The sequence below is a fragment of the Athene noctua genome, chromosome 11, assembly GCF_965140245.1.
Source record: "Athene noctua chromosome 11, bAthNoc1.hap1.1, whole genome shotgun sequence".
Taxonomy (NCBI): domain Eukaryota; kingdom Metazoa; phylum Chordata; class Aves; order Strigiformes; family Strigidae; genus Athene; species Athene noctua.
In genome coordinates this window covers 16,308,956-16,314,550 of record NC_134047.1, presented here as the reverse complement: position 1 = coordinate 16,314,550, position 5,595 = coordinate 16,308,956, and positions in this window count along the sequence as shown.

Below are 5,595 nucleotides of genomic sequence, written 5' to 3'. Positions count from 1 at the left end.
GCGAGAGAGCTGGGGTCTCGCCTTGTCTCAGGGCTCTACACTATTAACATGATGTGCCTGAGCTACCCTGGTTGTCTTCAGAGCCTGTGCTAGATCACATCTGGATGCTGACTACCCCAAATTATCTAATGCATTTTGTTTTCCCATCTAAAAACCCATGCTGACATTGTTGCTCACTATTTTCATCCTGAAGCAGAACTCAGCCCGACTGAAACCTTTGAATGAAGCCCAAGCCTCTTCGAGACCAAAGCTGTGTTGATTATTATCAAACCAGACAGCAAGGACTGGAGCCAGGGCAGGGGGAGTGGGAGCATACTTCCACGTGCTGGTGTCTGTCCTGGATCTCTCTGATCACCCAGACAGAGTGCCATGGATAACTGCAGGTGGTGATCTGACCTTTGGACAGGAGCAGGGCTCTCGGCAGCGTGCACCAGGGAATATTTTCAGTTTGATTTCAAATCCGAGATGGTGGCTGGGTGGGTCTTTAGAGCCAGCTGTTTGAACTGCTGTTTCACTTGGCTGAATGAACTGGTGACACCAGGTTGGTTTGGGGGACACCATGAAGGATCACATCATGTTATGCCACAGATGCTCAGAGACCCCAAATCATCTAAGAGGTCTGACAGCAAGCTAGTGATAATCCATTGGATCAGCTTGATTTTTGGGTCTAATGCTGGAGTTTTCTGCTGAATAGCTCAATAGGGGGATCTTTATCAAACTCCAGGGGAATGGGGTCCCGTTGTTTTGAGGGTCTTGTTAGTGGCAGAGCTGTAAGTGGAAAAGGCCCCGGGACAAGTGCAGGCGCCTTAAAACACCTCTCCAGAGGTGCCTCTGTGCTCCCTCCCACTTCACAGAGCTGCACTGAGGTTTTATTCCCCTTCCAGGCTTGCAGGGGGAACCAAAATACTGTGGAGTTTGCAATCTTCATCGCATTTTGTAAAACTCATCTGTCAGACAAGGACAATTCTGTCTCTCTGAGTCAATGAGGAAAGATTTTTCTTGGATTGCATATCCAGAAAAAATTCCCAGGAAGGTATTTTACCCATGTTCTCTATGCATTAACAGTGCCCTATATCTCCATAGGCTGCCTGTGGTGTGGTGGGCTGGTTGTCTTGGCCTCTTCTAGCATCCCTGGGCACGCTGATGGTGTTGCAGGGAAGTTTGCTGAGGGGCTCATGTGCTTAACATCAGGATCTGTTGAAACATAAATCCAACCAGAGGAAGAGTGCGGGTCTGTAAATGGTACAAGTGGTTGTGGTCTGATTCTGCGTGGACAAGGTGCCTTCATATAGTAAGGGATAGTGTTTTATGGGCGTTGTCTCACATGTACGTAGCAGGCACGAGAAGGTCACCCTGACCTTGCAGGGGAGAGACCCTTTGCAGATGTAATTGAATTAGGCAGAAGCAGGTGGCCTATCAGGCACTTACGCAGCAGAGATGTCACCTTTCTCCTTTAGTTTCTTCTCCAATAAATACTTATTTCTGTCCACAAGGCAAGCAAAACCTGTTTTCCCTTGCTTTTCACTTTGTTACCATCTCTCTCTGGCTTTTGATGGTGCTCAGACTTGCTGGATTTGGGACTTTTTTTTTTCAAATATCTTGAACCTATTGTGCACCAGGTGATGAAAGATGACCTTTCCCTCGGGGATGCTGAGCCTGGAGCACCGTGTCTTTTGCAGAGGCGTATAAGGCTGGAAGCGGTGTCTCTTGATTTTGTGCTTGCTATTGTGTGAGGGGCAGGAGGGCAGGTGCTGGGGAACAGCGTGGGCCCTGGCTGCAGCAGGGGCAGAGCAGCAGTAGGAGTGAGCTGGTTTATGAGACTCTTTGAGCCCTGCCTGTGAAACCAGCTAGTTTCTGCTGGTTTCTAAGATGTCTTCGTAGACTGTAAAGAAATTCTGTACAGCAAGCCAAAATGGTCAGATGTCCTGCACTCGTGAGAGAAATGTAGCTTCGGTACAGATCTAACAAGATCTAGCGCAATGTGATGGATAGATATGATACATGAAATGTGACATGTTTCTTTGGAAACAATGTTAGAAATCCTTGGCTTATTCTTGGTTTATTGGTATGAAACAAAAGAAAAGAAGAAAAATCTGTCTACAGCAGAAAGTTTTCCAAAAAAAAAAAAAAAAAAAGAGAGCTTTTGCCACATATGTTGTTTCTATATAACTGACACTTTCTTTCCCAGAAGCTTTTGGTGTCTTGGTCGTCATTCTGTGCCCAAATTTTGTGTAAAACATCTTGTCAGATGTTGCCTTAAAGTAACTGAACGGTAGAGGTAGAGCAAGGTTAAAAGAGGAAAAAGGCAAAAATACAAATGGTCTGTTAACTTTGCAGAGTGCAAGCTGCTAATTTGTAGTAGATCACCGTGTGAATTAGCAAAGCAGCGGGAATGGGAACGCTCCGGTCCAGCCTGCTAAAAGCAAGCCAGTGGCCAGGCTCATCATGTTTGTCTCTTTCTCTGACCCATTTAGATTCCTTCCTCTTAAAGGACATTTCTCCAAATGACAGTGTTTAACTAATGCAGAATTCCTATGTCTGAAGGACAGTCTGTGATCCAGTCCATTGACTCCTGATTTCATTTAAACTGCAATTCATTATTTTCTTCCTGTGCTCATTCAAGAACCCATTGTTCATTACTCTTTCATCACTCTATGATTGGAACAATTTGTATCTGTCGTTCATACATTGGCCAGATAATGAAATAATCATTTGTGCATCTACACAGTATTTTACATTTATTTTTCACAGTGTAATTCACTTTGTAGGGTCGTTTTATCATTCTGGAACAAATTGTGATCTTGTTTAAGCATTTGCTAGTTGGTAACAGTCTGCAACTGCCAATGTCAGGACACATGTGTGAATATTGTTGTCCACACACAGAATGGTGGTAAAATTGTTGCTGATCCTCCAGCCAACAAAACCAGTCCATCTTCTAGGAGGAAGGATTCTGCTGGCCATGGTCTTGATCCAAAGTACACTGATGTTATTGAGCAAAGTCCTGCAGTCTTTCCTAGGGTGTGGGTCAGCCTTTCAGAGAGAGATGTAATAAGAAGGGATAAGATTACCTTAATAAAAATGAAACTAGATGATAATGCACCCAGAGCACAATTATGGTGCTATTCAAATGAGCTCCTATTCTCAAGGAGGTCAGCAAGGTTATGATTTCTAGAGGGGTCAAGAGATTAGGAGAATAAACTAATTATTCTGACATCAAATAGATGGAAAGGTGATTGCTGATTGGTTAATTCATTTTTCTTCTGTGAATCTATTTCTGTTCAATTAATTAAAATGACACATATGTTATACTCTCCAAATATCACACATATTATTATGTAAAGGTTGAGTTAGTCATTATGTTGGAAAAGGTCAGGGCTTGAATTTAATGCTGGAGGGAGATACTGTCTTCCATTCACTTGTCATAATTACCATCCAGTTTCTGTCCTACCCACTGATGGGATCTCAACTATGGTTTTCAATGGACTTGCCACACAAAGTGTTTTGGGCATCCCTCCAAGAGCTGCTCCTGCAAAAGCAGGATTAAATCAAATAATGTAATCTTTAAACCCATTGCTTTGGTGTGGGAGCTGAGCTGTATCAGTAGCAGGATGTGTAATTCTTCTGTCTTCTCCCTATCTCAAGGTATCATCAGGGGCCTTTAGGAGAGATGAAGACTCCTTTGCATTGGAGAATTCACATGAACAGCTCTAGGTGTGGATGCACAGAACAGACCAGTGGTAGAAGAAGAGCAGGTATGTGGAGGAGTGGGTGATGGTGCAAGGGTGACTTTGCTTCAGCCTCAGACCCATTGACTTCAATATCTTACTTGATCAGCCCCATGGTCCTAGACAGGTTTAACACACGCAAGTACTGAGGCACTTGATTGTAGTGAAGCTTATAAATGACCCTTTGTTCATACCTTCAGCTCCACAGGGTAAGAAAAGAGCAGAAATTTCTGCTACTGGTCAGCAGGTGAGTGTCAGTGATGAGTGAACTATAAAACCCAGCCATTCTCGCTGTTAAACCTGGAGTGTTTCCGCACACTAATGACTGGGCTCAGAAATAAACTCAAAATAGCTAGAAACTTTTGCACATGGACACCTCTAGCAATGCAGCATGAAGAGAATAAATGAATGTCAGCAACGGTGGGTTTGGTGTGAGTATGGATAAGTCATAGAGACTGTTGTTCCCACCTTGTCCTGGGGATGACTCCCCATTTCAAGTTCCTTGTGAAGGTGATGCTCTTGGGGCATCTGTTTGGTCTTCAGAGCCATGTCTCCAGGACTCTCCTCTATTCATGGACTCTTCCCCCAGGAAACACCAAATCTTCAAGAAATGGAGATCAGGTGGATATTTACTGGCCTCGTAAAACAGTCACAGAATATTCCAGATTGTTATCAAGGAAAAAATTCAAACATTTGCTTATGCTGTTTGGAACAGGAGTGACTGAGGGGACACAATGTGGCCACAGGGTTTGCCAGTTTGTAAACATAAATCTGTCATCACATTTGTAATTTTAATGCTTTATGTGAGACATTTTACACTTATTTTAATGACCTGGAAATACTTTTTTTTTGTAAATATATTAATTCTCTTTAGTTACGCTCCATTAACTGGCGTTTAGTTAACGTGCATGTAGACTGTATCAGCCATTTTAATAGAACAAGAAGGGGGAGAAATGCTGTAAGACACAAGCTGGCATCAGATTTTATCTGGAGAGAGAAAGTATCGGCAGAAACAAACTGTCGCGGGATGTTAAAAAATCGCCTGCTTCTTAGAGGAGATACAATTGGGTAACGATCCATGGAAACATGAACATTTCAGATTGCATATCTTCTATTCAAATTTATGACCAGCTGTCAGAGTGCTGGTGCCCCTCACTCCAAGAGAGGGATTGTTCTTTGCCAAACCGTAATGAGCAGATTATGGGTGGCGCTAGAAAAAGTATGGGACTCTTTGAGAAATTGCAGCGCATCATATTAACTTCTCTCTGATGTTAGCAATTCCCCATCATATTGTATTACCAATCACTGTCACTAATATACCATGAAATTCAGATGTATAATGTAGTGTACAACTCAACCTCTCATTTCAAAGGTTTGTTACCCATAATCCTGCATGAGTCATTAGTAATGTCACTGAACAGAGTAAAACTCATTCACTTCTTACAGTGTTTCCCCTGCTGGCAAATAACTGACATATTACACGTGGGCACAATGCTTAATTCTCCAGAGAGCTTTGATTGCGGCATTGTGAAATGTGTGCTTCTTTAATGGGCAATCAGGTCTACACGCAGCCCTTGACTATCTCCAGTCTAGCATGCCTTGCTGGGTGGCTGAACAGCCGGATGCTCTGATAAAGCCTCTATTTTCTTTTCTTTAAATTATTTATCTGTTGAAGTGTTGTTTGTGATGTTTTAAAGGCAATATCATGCTAAAAGGTAAAAATACACCCACTAAAAATGGAAAAACTTAAGGGTAAAGTCAAAATTTGAAAAAGAACTTAGATTTGTTTTTATATTTTTTTTTTTTTTTTTAGGACTTGATCTCTCTTGAAACGCCACTTAAAGCCTTGTGGCCCAGTCTTGGGGATGAA